At 50.4% G+C, this 23,553-nt stretch overlaps 1 protein-coding gene across 3 annotated transcripts in view; it reads right to left on the minus strand.

The window, feature by feature from the left end:
- The window catches only part of sema4c (sema domain, immunoglobulin domain (Ig), transmembrane domain (TM) and short cytoplasmic domain, (semaphorin) 4C), a 101,734-nt gene extending 85,080 nt beyond the window's left edge, over positions 1-16,654 (minus strand). For 2 of the 3 annotated variants that reach the window (XM_070866100.1, XM_070866098.1), the window contains exon 1: positions 14,421-14,513. The gene's annotated coding sequence lies outside the window, so the exon portion shown is untranslated. Of the gene's footprint in view, positions 1-14,420; positions 14,514-16,624 lie in introns of those variants that run through there. The other variant, XM_070866099.1, reaches the window with a different exon arrangement.
- Between the last annotated feature and the right edge of the window lie 6,899 nt (positions 16,655-23,553).

Consider the following 23,553-nt stretch of genomic DNA (forward strand, 5'->3'; position numbering starts at 1 on the left):
ATCGGCACCCCATCCACCACTTTCAACATTCACTCCCTCCACCACCGGCGCACCCTGGCTGCAGTGTGCACCGTCTACAAGATGCACTGCAGCAACTCACCAAGGCTTCTTCGACAGCACCTCCCAAACCCGCGACCTCTACCATCTAGAAGGACAAGGGCAGCAGACGCGGGGGAACACCACCACCTCCACGTTCCCCTCCAAATCACACAGCATCCTGACTTGGAAATATATCGGCCGTTCCTTCATCGTCGCTGGGTCAAAATCCTGGAACTCCCTCCCTAACAGCACTGTGGGAGCACTTTCACCACACGGACTGCAGCGGTTCAAGGCGGCAGCTCACCACCACCTTCTCAAGGGCAATTAGGGATGGGCAATAAATGCTGGCTTTGCCAACGGCGCCCACATCCCATGAATGAATATATAAAAAAAAGATCGATGCCTGGTCTGTGCTATCTCAATGAAGACACCAATAGGGTTCTTACACTTCACCTCAAGGGTCCTGCCCGGGGGGGACGAGGGGGCAGGGGAAAGACACTGACCCTACCCTGGGACGCTAATGAATCAACTGGCCTGTACGTGCGTCTGCGGATGTCAGGTGAGGGGAAGATCTGGCTCAGCAGTGATAACACTCACAGTCAAATAGCTTGCAGGCATTCAGCATCTTTATTACTTCTAGACGGGACTATTCCAACACATTCCTGGCTGGCCTCCCACATTCTACTCGATGTAAACTAGAGGTGATCCAAAACTCGGCTGCCCAGTGTCCTAACTCGCACCAAGTTCCGCTCACCCATCACCCCCTGTGCTCGCTGACCTGTATTGGCTCCCGGTTAAGCAACGCCTCGATTTCAAAATTCTCATCCTCGTTTACAAATCCCTCCATGGCCCTCACCCCTCCCTATCTCTAATCTCCTCCAGCCCCACAAACCCCCGAGATGTCTGCGCTCCTCTAACTCTGCCCTTCTGAGCATCCCTGATTATAATCGCTCAACCATTGGTGGCCATGCCTTCTGTTGCCTGGGCCCCAAGCTCTGGAACTCCCTGCCTAAACCTCTCTATCCTCCTTGAAGATGCTCATTAAAACATACCTCCTTGACCAAGCTTTTGGTTACCTGCGCTAATTTCTACTTGTGCGGCTCGGTGTCCATTTTTTAAAATCCCATAATACTCCTGTGATGTACCTTGGGACGTTTCACTACTTTAAGGGCACTATATAAATACAATTTGGTGTTGTTGTTGTCTTGAGCCCATGCCTGAAGAACGGCCACCGAGGAGGAGGAGCTGGACGGCGATCGACACGCGTGGCGCGCACGTGGCGTAGTGGGAGTTAACGCCTCCGGGAAAGGAAGGGAGGAAATTGCAGGTTTGTGGGGCTGGAGGACAAAAATGAGGGAGAGATAGACAGAAGAGCAGTGACTGTGTTCAAATGAGACATGGAGGTTTTCGGTGTGCTAATAAAAAAAGGTAGTTCAAGCAGCATAAATTATCATTTTAAACTCACGTAAGAACATAAGAAATAGGAGCAGGTGCAGGCCATACGGCCCCTCGAGCCTGCTCTGCCATTTAATACGATCATGGCTGATCCGATCATGGACTCGGGTCCACTTCCCTGCCCGCTCCCCATAACCCCTTATCGGTTAAGAAACTGTCCATCTCTGTCTTAAATTTATTCAATGTCCCAGCTTCCACAGCTCGCTGAGGCAGTGAACTCCACAGATTTACAACCCTCAGAGAAGAAATGGGCAGCCCCTTATTCTAAGATCATGCCCTCTAGTTCTAGTCTCCCCCATCAGTGGAAACAGCCTCTCTGCATCCTCAGAATCTTGATCATCAAGCCCCCTCATAATCTTATATGTTTCGATAACGTCACCTCGCGCACGATGCTCCCAGGCTATCAGTGACTGGTTATTGATTCAGACGATTGCTGGGTGACATTGCTGGCATTACAGGCAACAAGAAAAGAAAAGCAGGATATCGGATCGTGTCTCACTGTGGCCGGGGCACAGAGTCGGACCCCGCGGCCCACAGGACAAGCCCGTGCAAGACTCAAAACCAGAAACAGTGACTCTCGGAGTGTAGCGTACGCATCTGTGGGTATGCTCAAGGGGTTGGTAGAGCTGTTGAGTTGGGAGTGGTATAGCCAACCATGTGACGTTCACAAGACTCAATAAAACCCCAGCCAGTTGGGTTTGGGGGAATCCACGATGAGGTATGCAGTTGTGAGCCTGGTGGATGAACTGGTAATATGTAGTGTGATTGTTAAACCTTTTGCTAATAAACCAACTAGTTCTTAATAGCAATGTGACGCTATGAATTCTTAAGCAAAGAACCCAGGAAGCAAATACATTGCAAGGAGATAAACAAGGTCAAAAATATTCCGAGGCCTATTGCAGGCCGGATACGAACCTCAAGGGTTTACATAGAAACATAGAAAATAGCTGCAGGAGTAGGCCATTCAATATCATGGCTGATTTTGCACTTTAGTACCCCATTCCTGCTTTCTCTCCATACCCCTTGATCCCTTTAGCCGCAAGGGTCACATCTAACTCCCTTTTGAATATATCCAACGGCCTCAACAACTTTCTGTGGTAGAGAATTCCACAGGTTAACCACTCTGAGTTTAATTATTGCACAAATGTAGGAGTTATATACAGTAATTCCAACTGATTTTGAAACCAAGAGACTAGTATTATTCTCTCTCCCTTCCTGCTGCCACCTGCGTTTGACACGTTTAGAGAATGGTTCTGGAGCAGATCCAATTCCTGCTCCAACACACAATCCAGACCAGAAAGTTTTACAACTGCTGCCAACAGGGCAGGGAAATGTCAACAAGAAAACGACGCTTCAGAGCTGGGACTGGTCTGCACATCATTGTTCAACACGGTTTTACATTACAAGGTGGGTCAGTCAACATCGTAGAAATATCCATCAAATAGGCCTCAAAGGATCGTGGAATGACGGGGCCCAGGAGAGGCGAGGGCCACGGGGCAGCACGGGCCCAGCCCACACTGTGCGATATGTGTGCACACTAGGTCCGTGCAGCAGAGCTGGTCTCCAGTCGCCCTGGTTAATCCTTGCCACTGGACCAAGACCTCGCTCTGTCAAGCCCGTGTGGTGGCTGGTGTGCAACGGCCACCACACGGTTAAAAAAAAATCCATGCACAGGCATCTTCCACCCTTCAGGATATAATTCAGGATCTAGAATATTAGGTCCTTCATTGAAACACCTGTAAACTCATCCCTTTTCGGTGTGGAAGAAAGTCATCCTCGATATGAGGGACTGCCTATGATGATTAAAAATATACAGCACATACAGAAGGAGGCCATTCAGGCCATCATGTCTCTAGTGGCTCCTTGAAAGATCTATCCAATTAGTTCTACAAATGTTTCCATTTCAAATCTATATCCAATTCCCTTTTGAAAGTTACGATTGAAGTGGCTTAAACCATTCTGTTGAGGCAGCGCGTTCCAGATCGTGACTGGCTGCGTAAAAAAGACATTTCCTCATCCGCTTCTTTTGCCAATGAACTGAAATCTGTGCCCGCTGCTTACCGACCCTCCTGCCACTGGAAACAGCGTCTCCCTGTTTACTCGATCAAAAACCCTCATGGTTCTGTGCACCTCGCTTCAATCTCGCCATAACCTTCTCTGCTCCAAGGCTCCAGCTTCTCTAGTCTCTCCACGTGACGGAAAATCATCATACCTCGTACCATTCAAGTAAATCTCCTCTGCACTCTTGACAAGGCCTCGACTTCCTTCCTAAACTGTGGTAACCAAAATTGGACACAATACTCCAGCTGGGGCCGAACCAGTGATTTATAATGGCTTGGCATAAGGTCTTTCCTACAACAGGAAATGTAGCCCAAACTCCTTCATTTAATTTTCTCACATATTCATTGTGAATGGAAGAGATTGCCAACCTGTAGTTCTTTTTTCCCGCCCCCCCCCCCCCCCCCGCGGGGCCCTGGTTGTTGCTGTACAGCTGGCTGCCTTCATGTGTGATTTAAATAGTCAGCACAAGTGGATATCTGATAATGCGAGGGAGGGGAATCATCGTGCCCGAACCTGTCCTCGCTGACATTCAACAGACAAGCACCTTCTTGCAGGGGTCAGGGGCATAAAGCATGGCCGATATTTTTAAAATTCGGGTCGTGGGCGTCGCTGGCAAAGCTGCCATTTATTGCCCATCCCCTAGCTACCCTCGAGAAGGTGGCGGTGAGCCGCTTTCTTGAACCGCTGCAGTCCCGTGTGGTGAAGGTGCTCCCACAGTGCTGTTAGGGAGTTCCAGGATTTTGACCCAGCGACGATGAAGGAACGGCCGATATATTTCCAAGTCAGGATGGAGTGTGACTTGGAGGGGAACGTGGAGGTGGTGGTGTTCCCATGCGCCCACTGCCCTTCTCGGTGGTAGAGGTGGCGGGTTTGGGAGGTGCTGTTGAAGATGCCTTGGCGAGTTGCTACATCTTGTAGATGGTACACACTGCAGCCACGGTGCAGTGGAGGGAGTGAATGTTTAAGATTAGCCCTGCCCCAGGTATGGGGCAGGAGGAGTGCTTTCACCCTCCCACAAAAGAAAGAAAGAATATAATAAGAAATAGGAGCAGGAATAGGCCACTTGGCCCCTCGAGCCTGCTCCGCCATTCAATAAGATCATGGCTGATCCGATCTAGGCCCCTCCTCCCCATAACTCTCGACTCCTCTGTAGTTCAAAAATCTGTCTATCACCACCGTAAATATATTCCATCACCCAGCCAATGCTAAGCTTTGCCAAAGATTCTATGGAGCGTCTGGTCTTTAAACCAAGATCACTAACAGAAACAGATTATCCGGTCATTATCACATCGCTGTTTGTGGGAGCTTGCTGTGCACAAATTGGCTGCCATGTTTCCCACATCACAACAGTGACTACACTCCAAAAAGTACTTCATTGGCTGCAAAGCGATTAGGGGCGTCCGGAGGTTGTGAAAGCCGCTATATAAATGCAACTCTTTTGAAAGTTAAACCAGGCAGGAGGGAGCTCGGTATTCAACACAGATCTTACAGCAAGATAGCTGCTCTCCCCCCTGCTCATACAATATGCTCTTTGCTTTTGAACTGTTGTCCAACAGAATCAAAGCAGTTTTCCAATGTGGTCAGGATGGTTCTCAGCAACAAAGCTAACCACAGAACAGAGTGTGTGCCCGGCCAGCTTGAGCAACGTGGCCTCGCTCACTGAGCGAAGGGCACATGCCAAGAAAAAGTCTCGCTGTCCAAATGTTAAATACACCGCTCGTTGGCCAAGAAAGCCCCGCTGATTGCTACCTGGGGCACTGCCCATCGCTCAATCTGCACTCCGCTGGGCGATGGGCCGGCACAGGAGCAGGGGCAGGGGCTGCTTCGACTGGCCTCAGCACCCTAGGCTCGGGGTCAGCCAGGAATCCCGCTTCCCGCTCCCAACCTGCCGGAACGCGTGCAGACCTTTGGTGGGAATGGGCCTGAGCTCGGAGAGCGTGACCCACACCGTCCAATAACTGAACGACATCGGGGCCACAGAGTGAAGGGTGGCTCCTTGGATGGAATGCTGGGAGCGTGGTGCGTATCCTTGGAAACGGAACTCAGCAAGAGGTAGGACCATCGGGAACATGGAATATTATGGGGTGTGGCGGGGGGTGGGGTTTAAAAATGAAAGCCTGGCATCCTGTAAGCCGAGTCGCTCGATCTTGCTCCCTCCCATCCCCTCGTCCTCCGGCCTTCAGGTGGCAGCTGTGGCTCAATGGGTAGCACACGCGCCTCGGAGTCAAAACAGAAGAACTAGGAAGAGGAGGAGGCCAGTTGGCCCCTCGAGCCTGTTCCGACGCCAGTGGGTTCAGGTCCCACTCCAGGAACTTGAGCACAAAAATCCAGGCTGACACTCCCAGTGCAGTGCTGAGGGAGCCCCGCACTGTCAGAGGTGCCGTCTTTCAGATGAGACGTTAAACCGAGGTCCCGCCTGCTCTCTCAGGTGGACGTAAAAGGTCCCAATGTACTATTTCAAAGAAGAGCAGGGGAGTTATCCCTGGTGTCCTGGGGCCAATATTTATCCCTCAATCAACGACACAAACAGATTATCTGGGTCATTATCACATTGCTATTTGTGGGAGCTTGCTGTGCGCAAATTGGCTGCCGCCATCCCCACATTACAACAGTGACTACACTCTAAAAGGTACTTCATTGGCTGTAAAGCACTTTGAGACGCCCGGTGGTCGTGAAAGGCGCTATATAAATGCAAGTCTCGCTGCTTTCCTCTTGAAAAAGAGATGGCTGACCTTATACAGGACTTCAAAATTATGAAAGGTTTTGGTAGAGTAGACACACAGAGAGAATGTTTCTACTTGTGTGGGGGGCGGGCCTTGAACTAGAGGCCATCAGTACAAGATAGTCAGCAAGAAAATGCAATAGGGAATTCTGAAGAAACTTCTTTACCCGAAGAGTGGTGAGAATGTGGAACTCGCTCCCACAGGGAGTGGTTGAGGTGACTAGTGTAGATACATTTAAAGGGGAGGCTGGACAGGCAAATGAGGGAGGAGGGAATAGAGGAATAGATTTAGGGGAGGAAAGAAGGGAGGAGGCTCGAGTGGAGCACAAATGCAGGCATGGATTGTTTGGGCCGAACATTTCTCTGCTGCATATCCGAGGCAATTCTTGGAAGCATCATCAACCCATGCAGAGTGCCGTCAGCAACTGGCTGTGGCGAGCCCTCCCAATCACCAGATGTCTCCACAGGACCGACACACGTCACACGACACACAGCCAGGACTGTGGGAACTGCATCCAGGATCCTGAGCGGCCCTTATCCAAATCACGACACTCAGATTTAATTACTGGGAAAAACACGAGACAACGCTTGGTAACCTCAGAAAACTTCAGTTTTACGCCGCTGTTGGCAGCAGTCATTCAACATTTTAAAAAACACAAAGTAAGATGTTGTACCGGTGTTATTATTTTTTTTTTTATAAATACATTTCCTGACCAATGATTTGCCTTCCTCGCCTTCTCCTCAAGATGGGTCAGCCGTCGCTCACTGGGCAGCACACTCGCCTCGGAGTCAGCAGGTTGTGGGTTCGAGTCCCACTCCAGGGACTTGAGCACATAAACCTAGGCTGACGCTCCCAGTGCAGTGCTGAGGGAGCGCCGCACTGTCGGAGGGGCCGTCTTTCGGATGAGACGTTAAACCGAGGGCCCCGTCTGCTCTCTCAGGTGGATACAATAGATCCCATGGCACTATTTTGAAGAAGAGCAGGGGAGTTATCCCCGATGTCCTGGCCACACAAACAGTTTCCAGCCGGGGTCACGAGTGAGTGACTCGGGCCGAGAACCATCTCCAGCGTTACCTCTAATTTTCTTTGGCACTGCGCGAACCCTTTAAAGAAAAACATTTAGCCCTCAATCAACATAACAAAAAAATCAGCTTATCTGGGTCATTATCACATTGCTGTGTGGGAGAGCTTGCTGTGCGCAAATTGGTTGCCGCATTTCCTACATTACAACAGTGACTACACTCCAAAAGTACTTCACTGGCTGTAAAGCGCTTTGAAAGGCAATATATAAATCCAAGTCTTTCTTTTTCCAAGCTACAGATTCATTCTGTTGCATTGTTCCAGAGACTGGATGCCCTCCAGAACCACGGCCAAATCATCTTTGTGCGAGCCGAGGGCAGTGACTGGCAGCAGTGCATTCAACCACAGAGGCCATCACAGCCAGGACCCATACCCTTGGAACCCAACAGCCACACAAACAGTTTCCAGCAGGGGTCACTAGTGAGTGACTCGGGCCGAGAACCATGGCTGATCTCCGTCCGGTCTTTCCTCTAATTTTCTTTGGCACGCTGCGAACCCTTTAAAGAGAGACTTGCATTTATATAGCGCCTTTCGTGACCACTGGACATCCCAAAGCATTTTACATCCAATGAAGTACTTTTAGAGTGCAGTCACTGTTGTAATGTGGGAAACGCGGCAGCCAAAATTGCGCACAGTAAGCTCCCACAAACAGCAATGTGATAATGGACAGATAATCTGTTTTTTGTTACGTGGATTGTGGGATATAAATATTGGCCAGGACACCGGGGAGAACTCCCCTGCTCTTCTTCGAAATGGGATCTGAGGGGGCAGACGGGGCCTCGGTTTATCATCATCATGGGCAGTCCCTCGAAATCGAGGAAGACTTGCTTCCACTCTAAAAGTGAGTTCTCAGGTGACTGAACAGTCCAATACGGGAATCACAGACAGTGGTTGAAGGAAAGGGTGGGTGGGACTGGTTTGCCGTATGCTCCTTCTGCTGCCTGCGCTTGGTGACGAGACTCGAGGTGCTCAGCGCCCTCCCGGATGCTCTTCCTCCACTTAGGTCGGTCTTTGGCCTCGGTTTAACGTCTCATCCGAAAGACGGCACCTCCGACAGTGCAGCGCTCCGCTCCCTTAGCACTGCACTGCGAGTGTCGGCCTAGATTTACGTGCTCAAGTCCTTGGAGTGGGACAGAGTGCTTTGAGACGTCCGGTGGTCGTGAAAGGCGCTATATAAATGCAAGTCTTTCTTTTTCTTTGCTCTGATCTCTCGGCCGTTTTCTCCCATTCCTTTCCCAGACGCTCTCGGGCTTGTGTAGCGGGGCCGCCAGTTGCCGCACAATGCTGAGCACCACGCCCAATAATACCCACCTTGTGCAAGGTACCAGATGATCGCCAGTGCCCCGGGAGCTGAGCCCAGCAGGAGTCCGACAACATCGGAAGGGGAGGGGAGAAACCGGGAAGAATTAAAAGCACCAAATTGCAGCCATGAGCAATCAGGAATCCAGTCGGTTGTAATTAAAAGGACAGGGGACTCCATTCAGTCTGCATTCGTGCCCTTCAAATCGACGCTTGGTGTGTCCTCAGTTACATCTGGCTTCACTCCAGCCATTCCCTGCATTTAATTAATGCATTAAGGAAATTGACCAAACGGCTCGGTAAAAATAAAGCCCCAAATTTAGCCCAGATTGACAGCATTAATGTCTCCCTTATCGGCAAGGGTTCCGACATAAAGCGATTTCAGACAGTCTCAGTCCAGTTCTTAGCGGACCCGACACGGAATTATCCTCAATCCAGCAGCAAGTTAAGTCTCAAGCCTCTGCGAACGATTGCTGTGGTAAATGCGCAGAGAAGGGGTCGGAGGTTGGAACTGAGGCGCGTTGCTGGTGCAGAGTCGTTGGGGCTTTGCTCTGCACCTAACCCACGTTGACCGGAACAATGTAGGGGAAGGGCTCCCTTGGACGGAGCTTTACTCTGCGTCTAACTCCGTGCTGTACCTGCCCTGGGCGTGTTTGATGGGACAGTGTAGAGGGAGTTTTACTCTGTATCTAACCCCGTGCTGTACCTGCCCTGGGAGTGTTTGATGGGACAGTGTAGAGGGAGCTTTACTCTGTATCTAACCCCGTGCTGTACCTTCCCCGGGAGTGTTTGATGGGACAGTGTAGAGAGAGCTTTACTCTGTATCTAACCCCGTGCTGTACCTTCCCCGGGAGTGTTTGCTGGGGAGTGTAGAGGGAGCTTTACTCGGTAAGTGACCCGCGCTGTATTGGGCCGAGGTGGGCCTTGTGTACCAAACAACTCGGCATGGAACGAGGAACAAAGCCAAAGCTGCCGCTGCAGATCAACATGACTGCTGCTGCAGATCAACATGACTGCTGCTGCAAAGTGTGGACATTTGGGAGGAGTGGCTGCGATGCCCCTGCAGTTGAATACCCTGCCAGCACTCGCTGTCTGGCGGCACACACAAAAGGAACCCGAGAAACATGCAGGGATCCTCAGGACCATCACTGCAGTCACTCCTGATAGCTGCGGCACCTTTCCACATTGGGCAATGTACCCATTGACCGAGATATCAGCCCGCCTCCGAGAGCGTGTGGTATGCGCGGGTGAGGGTTGGGGGAAGGCGGTGAACCCACGCACCCCAATGACACGCGGCTCAGCGTCAACGTGATTTATACCAAGTCATACACTCGGAGGGGAATTCGACCCAAGTTTCCCTTCCTGTATTGTAGCCGAACCGGTGTTTCTTGCTCTACAGGAAGCTCGGGTTTGCAAACCGTGCGAAGTTCACCTTGGATACGCAGCCCCAAACACGTGCTGATAACCTGCAACAACAAAACAGACCAACTACGGGAGGGGCTGGCTCAGTGGACACTGATTGCCGGAAGAAATCCCCGCCCTTGCCTCAGCTCATCTGCTGCCGAAGCCCTCATCCGTGCCTTTCTTACCCCTCGACTGGACTATTCCAACGTACACCTGTCTGGCCTCCCACATTCTACCCTACATAAACTAGAGGCGATCCAAAACTCGGCTGCCCATGTTCCAACTCGCCCCCAAGTCCTGCTCACCCATCACCCCATGTGCTCGCTGACCTACATTGGCTCCCAGTTAAGCAACGCCTCGATTTCAAAATTCTGATCCTAGTTTTCAAATCCCTCCATGGCCCTCGCCCCCTCCCTATCTCTGTAATCTCCTCCAGCCCCACAACCCCGGAGATGTCTGCACTCCTCTAATTCTGCCCTCGAGCATTCCTAATTATAATCCCTCCACCATTGGCGGCTATGACTTCTGTTGCCTGGGCCCCAAGCTCTGGAATTCCCTGCCTAAACCTCCCTTTCAAGAAGCTGCTGAAAACCTGCCTCTTTGAACAAGCTTTTGGTGATCTCCCTAATTTCTCCTTATGCGGCTCAGGGGTCAAATTTTTTTATCTCATAATATTCCCGCGAAGCTTCCCTGCGACGTTTCCCTACGGTAAAGGTACTATATAAATGCAAGTTGTTTTTGTTGTTGTTGAAGTAAGGTTACAGGATACTGACGGCGGGAAGGGGGATTGGGGGGTTAAGGGGGGGGGGGCGCAGCGGGGGAGGTTATGAGACACGGACAAAGAAAGAAGCAGATTGGGTTATTACACAATTAGTGCAGGCTGTTAACTTGTTCTCTTGCAAAGTGCTTTGCAAATCACACTCTGCCACGGAAATGACATGGCTGGGTGAAAGGGCCCCCTCCTGGAAGTGATAAGGCCTCGCACCACACGTCCGCACCCCCCCACTCCTCCCTCCCAAACACCCGGGAGTGTTGGGACCTGTCCCCACCCCCACATGAGCAGAAACTCTAAGATTCAACTTCGAACTGCAAATGTAAGATCTCAGCCCCTCACTCATTCCGAAATATCTATTATTCAGTATCTACTCTTATATAATTAGGCCGACACCCCCAGTGCAGTGCTGAGGGAGTGCTGCACTGTCGGAGGTGCCGTCCTTCGGACGAGAGGTTAAACTGAGGCGCCGTCGCCCTCTCAGGTGGACGGAAAAGATCCCATGACACTGAAGAGCAGGGGAGTTATCCCCGGTATCCTGGACCAATATTTATCCCTCAAATCGACGAAACGAAAACAAATTAACTGGTCATTATCACATTGCTGTTTGTGACGGAGGAGCGGTGAGAGATCGTGGCGGAGGTGCGGCAAATAAGGGTGCGCGGCCTAGATGAGCCGAGGGCCCAGGGGCAGCACGGGCCAGCCCACACTGCGACATGTGTGTACACCAGGTCCATGCAGCAGAGCAGGTCTCCAGTCGCCCTGGTTAATCCTTGCCACTGGACCAAGACCTAGCTCTTGTCAAGCCCATACGGTGGCTGATGTACAACGGTCACCACACGTTAAAAAAATCCACGCACAGGCATCTTCCACCCCTTCAATTGGAGTTCAGGACTGGAAAATTGGGTCCTTCATTGAAACACCTGTGCTGTTAGTGGGAGCTTGCTGTGCGCAAATTGGCTGCCGCGTTTCCCACATTACAACCGTGACTAAACTCCAAAAGTACTTCATTGGCTGTAAAGCGCTTTGGGACGCCCGGTGGTCATGAAAGGCGCTATATAAATGCAAGTCTTTATTTTCTTTTATATATCCGTAATTCTGTGTCTAAACTCTCGAGACCACTCGATTAGATTCCAGCCTGCAACTCATGCCCGTGTGTCCATTATTCTATTTGTCAACCGTTCCAACCCCTTGATTAGATTGAAGCTTGTGACTTCATCCTGCCTTTTAAATGTATTGAATATTATATATTGACTGAATTGTGATCCCGCTGAGCAATCACTTGGGGGGGGTGGGGAAAAGAGAGAGATTCAGTGTCTGGAGAGAATCCGTTGTACAAATGTTCCGATACATTTGCAGCAGGAAGTGATTGATAACGCTTTTATTTAATTTCTTGCCAGTCCAATTACGCTCTCCAACTCGCTCACTCACCCGGACGCCCCGAGGCAGCTGCTGGAAGCTCAGGCAGGATGCATCACACGGGCACAGAGCTGGGGCTGACTACGCGAGCCGGTGACGGAGGAGAAGGAGGAGGGGAGGGGGGGGGGGGGGTGATCCATTTGACATTCAGCTGCTCGCGAGTGTCAGCGCAGCTGTTGCGCACATCTGTCCGAAGCTGAAGCTCGAAAAGAACGGACAGTGACGCGATTGAGAACGGCGCGGGAGTCGGGAGGGGGGAAATTGAGAGGAAGAGGAGGAAGAAAGGGTCTCGGAATGACCCCGCGCATAAATCCCACTGCAGTGAAACCAAGCCACTCGCTGCTGATTACTTGCAGACGTCGCCAACAAAGGTGGCTTTTGTTTAATTTCCCTCCCTCACATGTTAAGCATTACCGTATGAAACGGCTGTTATATTGCACGGCCATTCAAAAAAAAGCAAAGCACTTTTCAAAGGGATTTGATGTCAGTGGGGTCTTTTTCTGCTCCCACCCATCCCCTGTTTTCCCTGAAGGTGCTGATGTTCACTGAGGTACACTATCAGCTGTGCCTCAGTGGGCAGCACCCTCGCCTCGGACTCAGAGGTTGTGGGTTCAAGTCCCGCTCCAGCGACCCGAGCACAGATATCTCCACTGACACTCTCAGTGCAGTGCTGAGGGAGCCCCGCACTGTCGGAGGTGCCGTCTTTCAGATGAGACGTTAAATCGAGGCCCTGTCTGCCCTCTCAGGTGGATGTAAAAGATCCCATGGCACTATTTCAAAGAAGAGCAGGGGGAGTCCTCCCCGGTGTCCGTCCTGGGGCCAATATTTATCCCTACAATCAATTTCACTAAAGCAGATTATCTGTTCATTATCACATTGCTGTGTGTGGGAGCTTGCTGTGCGCAAAACTGGCTGCTGCATTTCCCACATTACAACAGTGACTACACTTCATAAAGTACTTCATTGGCTGTAAAGCGCTTTGGGACATCTAGTGGTCGTGAAAGGCGCTATATCAATGCAAGTCTCTCTTCCTTTCTTTACAGTTTCACAGGAAACCAGTAACTCTCCAGTCCCTCGCTCGCTGAACTTGGGAAGCTTTATTCCATGCGAGGCGAGGCACTCAGCACCCACAGAACTTCTGCACTGGGTGGCGCTGAATCAGTGGTTTTTAAACATGCAGCCAAGACGATGGCATCTCCTCGCTCGAGGATGCAGTCTATCCCCGCAACAAAGAAATGGCAGCTCCCCCGCAGGGCCACTGTTGGAATTGCAGCCCCCCCCTCCCCCTTCTGGTAGAGACTTAGAAGGTCCAAAGTTCGACCCCTGGCCAGCTTATCTCCGCCAAGAGAGGGAGCAGCTCGACAACTAGCCTCCGCATTCCTGGGCTAAGGAAGGGCTTAAAACAATAATTAGCCAATGTATCCATTTCCAGTCACTGTCCAGTGCTCCCTGCTGTCAAGCTCGTGTGGGCAACGGTGGGATTGGCTTAGGCTCAGATCGGAGCAGGTGTGGACCATTCAACCCCAATTCTGTTAAATCACAGCCAATCTAAGCAGCTGTGGCTCAGTGGGTAGCACACTCGCCTCTCAGACAGAAGGCTGTGGGTTCAAGTCCCACTCCAGGAACCCGAGCACATAAATCTAGGCTGATACTCCCAGTGCAGTGCCGAGCGAGTGCTGCACTGTCGGAGGTGCCATCTTTTGGATGAGACGTTAAACCGAGGCCCCATCTGCTCTCGCAGGTGGATGTAAAAGATTCTGTGGCACTATTTCGAAGAGTAGGGGAGTTATCCCCGGTGTCCTGGCCAACATTTATCCTTCAATCTACACAACACAAAAAAAAAGAGATTATCTGGTCATTATTACATTGCTGTTTGTGGGAGCTTGCTGTGCGCAAGTTGGCTGCCGCGTTTCCCACATTACAACAGTGACTACACTCCAAAAGTACTTAATTGGCTGTAAAACGCTTTGTGATGTACTGAGGTCGGGAAAGGTGCTATATACATGCAAGTCTGTCTCTCAAGATTATGCCCCTCGTTCTGGATTTCGCCACCAGAGAAAATAGTTTCGATGTATCTTTGAATCACGTTATCACTATAAACCAGATTAGATCACCCCGCAACATTCCAAACTCAAGGGAAAACAAGGCAAGTTTTCGCAATCACTTACATAAAACTTCACCCTTTAAGGCCCAGAATCAAATCATTCTGTGCTGTGCTCCCTCCGACGACAAAACATTTTTCCTCCTACCAACTTTGGACCATATAGATTTGCAGATGAAGAATGGCCACTGGCACCCGCACTGATGTATGTGGAACTGAACCCCAGCAAGAATCCGTGCCTTTAGCAGAGAGAGGAAAAGCGGGTCAGGCAAAGAAGGAAAGACAGACTTGTGTTTATATAGCGCCTTTCATGACCACCGGACGTCCCAAAGCGCTTTGCAGTCAATGAAGTACTTTTGAAGTGTAGTCAGTATTGTAATGTGGGAGACATGGCACCAAATTGGTGCACAGCAAGCTCCCACAGACAGCAATGTGATAATGACCAGATAATCTGTTTTTTTTTGACACGTTGATTGAGGGATAAATATTGGCCAGGACACCAGGGATAACTCCCCTGCTCTTCTTCAAAATAGTGCCATGGGATCTTTTACATCCAGTTGAGAGAGCAGACGGGCCCTTGGTTTGACGTCTCATCCGAAAGACGGCACCTCCGACAGTGCAGCACTCCCTCAGCACTGCACTGGGAGTGTCAGCCTGGATGTGTGTGCTCAAGTCTCTGGAGTGGGACTTGAACCCCCAACCTTCTGACCTCAGAGGCGAGAGCGCTGCCCACTGAGCCACGGCTGATGGAGAAAGGTTGAGCCGGAACGCGATGAAGTGACATTTTAAAAACAAGCAGAGAAAGCTAGCACAGGGCCGCACACCTTCGTGACTGAGATCCTTTATCATCATCATAGGCAGTCCCTCGAATCGAGGACGACTTGCTTCCATGCCAAAAAGTTCACAGGTGTTTCAATGATGGACCTAATATTCCAGGTCCCGAACTACATGTTGAGGGGGTGGAAGATGCCTGTGCGTGGATTTTTTTTTAACGTGGGGTGGCCGTTGCACACCAGCCACCACACGGGCTTGACAGAGCTAGGTCTTGGTCCAGTGGCAAGGAAAACCCAAGACAACTGGAGACCAGCTCTGCTGCACAGACCTAGTGCGCGCACACATCGCAGTGTGGGCTGGCCCGTGCTACCCCTACGCCCACGCCTCTCCTGGGCCCCGATCACGTTCCTCTATGAACTCTCACCGCTCCTTCGCAATCACCTCGCCGCTCTTGCTGTACCTGCCCACGCTCCAATCAGCCACCTGGATCTTGGTGACATCGAATACAGTCGCCCTCTTCGCTGCAGTTGCTCTGCTGCTCCAGCACGTGCTGCTGCCTGGAGTGATACGCTACCACGCTGTTCCTTCCGCTGCCCGGCCCGCTCCCATGGTGTTCGCAGGCCGGGGGTCGCTCAGCCTGCTGGGCTAGGCCATCACGCTGCTCCTTCTGCTCTCCGGCCTGCTCCGATGGTGCTCCACAGCCGTGCAGTTGTGTGGCAGCGAGACCTGGGTTGGCCTCGCACTCAGCCTTGTCCCTTTGGCTCGGAGAGTTGAGCCAGCTCCCAGCGAATGCAACGCGGAAGATCACTGGGGCTTGCAGGGAGAGTTCAGTCATGTAAACAATCTGTTTATCCTGAGGACCTGCATTCTACGGCACCAGTCAATTGCACAGGAGTCATTTAGGCGGAATGCACGTCTCCAGAGGCATAGAACAGCTCTCTCTCTCTCTCTCTCTCTCAGATGGCGTCACTCCTGCCGGAGGCGCCAACTGGAGTCTCTGACAAACGCACACGCACCAGCCACCAGGCCCACCGCTTCAGTCCTCACCGCGGGCAGCCCCTTCTCCCGACAAGGACGGCAGCAAGGTGAGGAGGCTCAGTGCTGGCATCCGACAGTCCAACAAGTCCAGCCTCCGATGGTGGACACCTATTGCAAGAGCTTGCCCGTGCCGTCTCAAACCCAGGAGCCCTGCCCTCAGTGGGCAGCACCCTCGCCTCTGAGTCAGAAGCTTGCGGGTTCGATTCCCACTCCAGGAAGTTGAGCACAGAAATCTAGGCTGAGACTCTCAGTGCAGTGCTGAGGGAGTGCCGCACTGTCGGAGGTGCCGTCTTTCGGATGAGACATTAAACCGAGGCCCCGTCTGCCCTCTCAGGTGGGTGTAAAAGATCCCATGGCACTATTTCGAAGAAGAGCAGGGGAGCTACCCCCGGTATCCTGGCTAATATTTATCCCTCAATTAATATCACAAAAAAAAACACATTACCTGGTCATTATTACCTGACTTAGAAGTATGTCACCCTTCCTTCATCGTCGCTGGGTCAAAATCCTTGCCTAACAGCACTGTGGGAGCACCTTCACCACACGGAAGGCAGTGGCTCACCACCTTCTCAAGGGCGATTAGCGATGGGCAATAAACACTGGCCTTGCCGGCAATGCCCACATCCCGTGAATGAATGCTGGTTGTGGGAGCTGGTCGGGAAAGGCGAGCTATAGAAATGCAAGTCTCTCTTTCTAACCAAAAATGGATTGAAATAGTGCGGCAAGTGAATTTGGTGCCAATGCAGGAGGAGTTTGCACAAGAACGGCACTGATGTTCATTTCTACCCGGGCGGCCAGTCTAGAGTTCAAGTGCGCGAAAGATCAAGGCTGCAATGACAGGATAGAACCAATGACGCAGAGAGAGGGGGAGAGATATTGAGTGTTTTGGAAAATGTTCCCTCACTGAAGATCCCGTGTAGCTAAGGCTGCGCCGATTATATAAACACAGTGTCATGTAACTAGATGGGCTTCGATTTCCGCATTCGGGAACTGACGTGTGCCTGAGTTTCTTCTGTTCGATTACAAAATCCACAGGGTACTTTCAGGAACAATCTTTCATCAGAGAAAGCATTCACACACACCGGCCCCTCTTCTTCCCCTCCCCCCCACTGCCGCTCTTGTACACCAATCTCTCCTCCTTCCTGCCTCTCCCACACCATTTATCTCCCCCCCCCCCTCCTCCCTCGACTATGCTCTCACCAGTCACCTCCTCTTCCCCAACCCCCACCGGCTATCACATTGTAGGGGGCACAGGGATTTAGGATGCGCAAACGAATTGGCGATGCATTCATTTCAACGCATTAAAAAAAAGGTACATTCAGTCGAATCAACAAAAACCTGGTGACTCATTCATAAACTCTGCTTAACAATGGCACAAATGAGCTGTGGAAACTGAGCTGGATTAGCTGGGACATTTCAGACTGAGCCATCTCTCTTTCTCTGAATGCTCAGACAAGCCTTTCTGGCCACAGACAGACACACAGTTGAAAACCAACAACAAAAATGCACAATTACAAAAAAAGAACGAACGTGCATTTATATAGCTCCTTCCACGACCTCAGGACGTCCCAAAGCGCTTTACAGCCAATGAAGTACTTTCGAAGTGCAGTCACGGTTGCAATGTAGCAACGTTGGTTCTGCCCACATCACTCCAATAGTACTGCATTGGCTGTAAAGCGCTTCGAGACGTGCTGTGGTCGCGAAAGGCGCTATATAAATGCAAGTCTTTCTTCCCGAGAGCGCAATGGCTGAATGAAACATCCAGCAAGCCACCAGCTTGCGTTTATATGCTGCCTTTAACGGCGTAAAACGTGGCGAGAATACTGAAGGTGTTTTCCACTGCTGCCAGTTTAGCTCAGACCTCCATGCGGTTACATTATAAACTAATAAATCCAATGGGGAATTCAGGAGAAACTGTTTCAACCAGAGAGCGGTGAGAATGTAGAACTCGCCGCCACAGGGAGTGGTTGAGGCGAATAGTATCGATGCATTTAAGGGGAGGCTGGACAAGCACATGAGGGAGAAAGGAAAAGAGGGATATGCTGATGGGTTGAGATGAAGAGGGATGGGAGGAGGCTGGTGTGGAACATAAACACCAGCACGGACCCATTGGGCCGAATGGCCCGTTTCTGTGCTGTAAATACTGCGTAAATGTCACAGAGATGATCCAGTTTCCTCATTGTAAAGGGAGGGACCTACACTTGGAAACCAGTCTCCCGAGGGTGGTAGAAATTTAGAACTCTCTTCCGCAAACGGCAATTGATGCCAGATTATATGTTACTTTTTAACCCAAGATTGATCGATTTTTGTTAACCAAAAGGTATTAAGGGATATATATAGGGCAAAGGCGGACATATGGAGTTAGGTCACAAATCAGCCATGATCCCATTGAATGGCGGAACAGGCTCGAGGGGCTAAATGGCCTCCTCCTGATCCTATATAATATCAGAATTAAGCGAATGGCCATGTGAATGCGGTCTCTGCCAAGGCAGCAGCTGGGATGCTCCAGCTGGCACCAGTGCCCCGAGGCGGGTGGGGTACAGGACGGGACAAGTTGCCAGTGCTCATGCTTCTGATCAATGGGCGTGCATGGACATTGGACGAGGCCCAAAGTGGCGATGTTAACACTCGCTGTCCGGGCTCAATGGTGAAGAATCGTGGCCACCTGGGTCACATCTGGGAAGTGGGGGGGGGGGGGGGGGGGGGGGGGAAAGGGATGTTCTCAACGCCTGTGGAACTGCACCCTAGCAAACTCAGCATATCTAGCGAGGGGAGGTAGGGGGCAAGGAAGCACGTGCTCCAATTACAAACACATGTTCAAATCCTTCCATGGTCTCGTCCCGCCCTATCTCTGCAACCTCCTCCAGCCCTGCAACCCTCCGAGATCTCTGCACTGCTCCAAATCTGGCCTCTTGCACATCCCCAATTTTAATCGCTCTACAACCGGCGGTCGTACCTTCCACTGACGAGGCCCTAAGCCCTGGAATTCCCTCCCCAAAACCCCTCTTTCCTTCTTTAGGACGCTCCTTAAAACCCTTATCAAATTGCTGTTTGTGGGAGCTTGCTGTGGGCAGGTTGGCTGTCGCGTTTCCCACATTACAACAGTGACTACACTCCAAAAGTATTTCATTGGCTGTAAAGCGCTTTGAGATGTCCAGCGGTTGTGAAAGGCGCTATATAAATGCCAGTCTTTCTTTCATATTCCTCTTTGACTTCACCTGCCCTAATAGTCGTTTATGTGGCTCGGTGCAAAATATTATTTGAGAATAGCTCCTGCGAAGCACCTCGGGACGTTTTACGTTAAAGGTGCTATATAAATGCAGGTTGTTGTTGAAGCATTTCTAGAATGCTGATCCCTGTTTCTGTGATGGGGTCGACCTCAATGGCACAAGTCATGACTTTAGGCATCAGCCTCAGCTCAGCGGGGGAATGGCATTCAGCCCACCTGTAGCTGGAGAACATGGCCGAAGACTCCAGGGACAGCTCTTACAACACTGCCCGATCGGCACTGGTGGAAACCAGGCTTGTGGTGGATCGCAGGGCTGCTTCCGTATTGTCGCGAGATAAACTCCGAGTCACAAGGTTGTGGGTTCGAGTCCCAATCCAAGCCTCCCTGATAAAATGCAACATCCCCACCGACACCTGGGAGTCTCTGGCCAAAGACCACCCTAAGTGGAGGAAGTGCATCCGGGAGGGCGCTGAGCACCTCGAGTCTCATCGCCGAGAGCATGCAGAAACCAAACGCAGGCAGCGGAAAGAGCGTGCGGCAAACCAGTCCCACCCACCCTTTCCCTCAACGAATATCTGTCCCACCTGTGACAGGGACTGTGGTTCCTGTATTGGACTGTTCAGCCACATAAGGACTCAAGTTTAGAATGGAAGCAAGCCAATATTTATCCCTCAACTAAAACGGATTATCTGGTCATTATCACATTGCTGTTTGTGGGAGCTTGCTGTGCGCAAGTTGGCGGCCACGTTTCCCACATTACAACAGTGACTACACTCCAAAAGTACTTCATTGGCTGTAAAGTGCTTTGAGACGCCCGGTGGTCGTGAAAGGCGCTATATAAGTGCAAGTCTTTCTTTAAACGCATCATCAGGTTTTTGCTCGGGCAGACTACACCAAGTGCAGATTACCAGAATCAGGCTGGAACATTCTTCATCAGATTATCAATTCGCTTTGCGCTTGCCATCACCAGAAAATCAAGCAAACTCTGCCCTTGATCTTGCAATTACGTAAAGAGGGAATTCATTAAGGCTAAGAGCCGGAGCCATGAGTTGGCACCAAACGGAGAAAGCACTTCGATCTTTGCCCTTAAAAGGGCTTAGCTGGTTCTGCGTTGGCTGTGCACATAAGTGGCACATTGCAAGCTGGCACAATATGATGAGGGTGCCAACATGTATCAGCAATGACCAGCGAAGCGTGGGTTAACAGCTGCCATCCTAGTCTTGGCCACGTCGCAGTGGGAGGCTAGGCGCCCCAGCATGGACACAAGGCACCAGAAATAGGAGCAGGAGTAGGCCCTACATCCCCTCGAGCCTGCTCTGCCATTCAATAAGATCACGGCTGATCTTCGACCTCAACTCCACCATCCCGCCCGATCCCCATGTCCCTTGACTCCCCTAGACGCCAACATTCTATCGATCTCAGCCTTGAATATATTCAGAGACTCAGCATTCACAGCCCTCTGGGGCAGAGAATTCCAAAGATTCACAACACTCCGAGTTGAGAAATTTGTCCTCATCTCAGTCTTAACGGCCGACCCCTTATCCTGACACTGTGCCCCCCCCCCCAGTTCTAGACACTCCAGCCAGGGGGAAACAACCTCTCAGCACCTACCCTGTCAATCCCCCTCAGAATCTTGTATGTTTCAATGAGATCACCTCTCATCGATTGCCAGCAGCGCCGTGCCACGCGATTCAGATGCTGCCACTGGTTTGGGTGCCCGCTTTCCATGCAGTTACTGCTCTGCTTTGCCAAGGATGGGCAGCAGGTGCTGGAAAGTGCGGGCAGCCAGTGGATTGGCATAGGATCAGCAACAACACTTTGTGCCAAGCTGAATTCGGGAGGCCATTCAGCCCCTCGAGCCTCTTCCGCTATTCGATGAGATCATGGCGGATCTGTGACCTAACTTTGTCCCGTACCCCTTAATATCTTTGGTTAACAAAAATCTAAGAATTAACAATTGCTCTAGCATCAATTGCTGTTTATGGAAGAGTTCCAAACTTCTACCACCCTTTGAACATAAGAAATAGGAGCAGGAATCGGCCATTCCGCCCCTCGAGCTTGCTTCGCCATTCAATAAGATCATGGCTGATCTGATCTTGGCCTCAACACTTTCCTGCCTGTTCCCCACAACCCTTGACTCCCCTGTAGTTTAAGAATCTGTCTATCTTGAATATATATTGAATATATTCAATGACTCAACCACCACAGCTCTCTGGGGTAGAGAATTCCAAAGATTCAGAAACACCTCCTCATCTCCATTAGCATGGATAGAGGATTGGCTAACTAACAGAAAACAGAGAGTCGGGATAAATGGGTCATTCTCTGGTTGGCAACCAGTAACTAGTGGGGTGCCGCAGGGATCAGTGCTGGGACCCCAACTATTTACAATCTATATTAACGACTTGGAAGAAGGGGCTGAGTGTAACGTAGCCAAGTTTGCTGATGATACAAAGATGGGAGGAAAAGCAATGTGTGAGGAGGACACAAAAAATCTACAAAAGGACATAGACAGGCTAAGTGAGTGGGCAAAAGTTTGGCAGATGGAGTATAACGTAGGAAAGTGTGGAGTCATGCACGTTGGCAGAAAAAAAAACAAAGAGGCAAGTTATTATTTAAATAGAGAAAGATTGCAAAGTGTCGCAGTACAGCAGGACCTGGGGGTACTTGTACATGAAACACAAAAAGATAGTATGCAGGTACAGCAAGTGATCAGGAAGGCCAATGGAATCTTGGCCTTTATTGCAAGGGAGATAGAGTATAAAACCAGAGAAGTCCTGCTACAACTGTATAGGTATTGATGAGGCCACATCTAGAGTACTGCGTGCAGTTTTGGTCTCCGTATTTAAGGAAGGATATACTTGCATTGGAGGCAGTTCAGAGAAGGTTCACTAGTTTGATTCCGGAGATGAGAGGTTTGACTTATGAAGCTAGGTTGAGTCTATACACATTAGAGTTCAGAAGAATGAAAGGTGATCTTATTGAAACTTTTAAGATAATGAGAGGGCTCAACAAGACGGATGCATAAAGGATATTTACACTCATAGGGGAAACTAAAACTAGGGGACATAAGTCTCAGAATAAGGGGCCACCCATTTAAAACTGAGATGAGGAGGAATTTCTCCTGAAGGTTGAAAATCTGTGGAATTCTCTGCCCCATAGAGGCTGGGTCACTGAGTATATTTAAGGTGGAGATGGACAGATTTTTGAACAATAAAGGGAGTAAAGGGAGCGGGCAGGGAAGTGGAGCTGAGTCCATGATCAGATCAGACATGATATTATTAAATGGCGGAGCAGGCTCGAGGGACCGTATGGCCTACTCCTGCTCCTAGTTCTTATGTTCGTATGTTCTTATATCTCCATTTTAACTGGGCAATCCCTTATTCTCAAACTGTGCCCCGTAGTTCTAGATGCCCCCACGTGTGTCAAAGTGTTTCCTAATTTCACTCCTGAAAGGTTGGACTCTAATTTTTAGGCTACGCCCCTCGTCTCAGAATCCCCAACCAGCGGAAATAGCTTCTCTCTATTATGTTCGCCTTAATATTTCGAAGCTTCTGATCAAATCTCCCCTTAGTCTTCTAAATTCCAGGAAATACAACTCTAGTTTATGTAATCTCTCCTTGTAATTTAACCCCTGGAATCCGGGTATCATTCTGGCAAATCCACGCTTCTCTCCCTCCAACGAACCACGATTTGATGAGGGCATTTGTAGCCTTGCAAGCCGTTAACGAAGTCTTCAAAAACTTCTCTGCAACTTCTCAAAAGTAAAGACCATTGCGAGACGGACCGAGTAGTGCAGTCAGTTAGGAACTGGTTCAAATCCAGCATAAGAAATAGGAGCAGGGGTAGGCCATTTCACCTCTCGAGCCTGCTCCGCCATTTAATAAGATCATGTCTGATTTGATCATGGACTCAGCTCCACTTCCCTGCCTGCTCCCCATAACCCTTTACTCCCTTATCACGCAAAAATCTGTCTATATTCAATGACCCAGCCTCCACAGATCTCTGGGGCAGAGAATTCCACAGATTTACAACCCGGAGAAGAAATTTCTCCTCATCTCAGAATAAGGGGCCACCCATATAAAACTAAGACTATGTCCCCTAGTTTTAGTTTCCCCTATGAATGGAAATATCCTCGCTGCATCCACCTTGTTGAGCCCAC

This window comes from Pristiophorus japonicus, chromosome 22 (genome assembly GCF_044704955.1).
Source record: "Pristiophorus japonicus isolate sPriJap1 chromosome 22, sPriJap1.hap1, whole genome shotgun sequence".
NCBI classification, from domain to species: Eukaryota; Metazoa; Chordata; class Chondrichthyes; family Pristiophoridae; genus Pristiophorus; species Pristiophorus japonicus.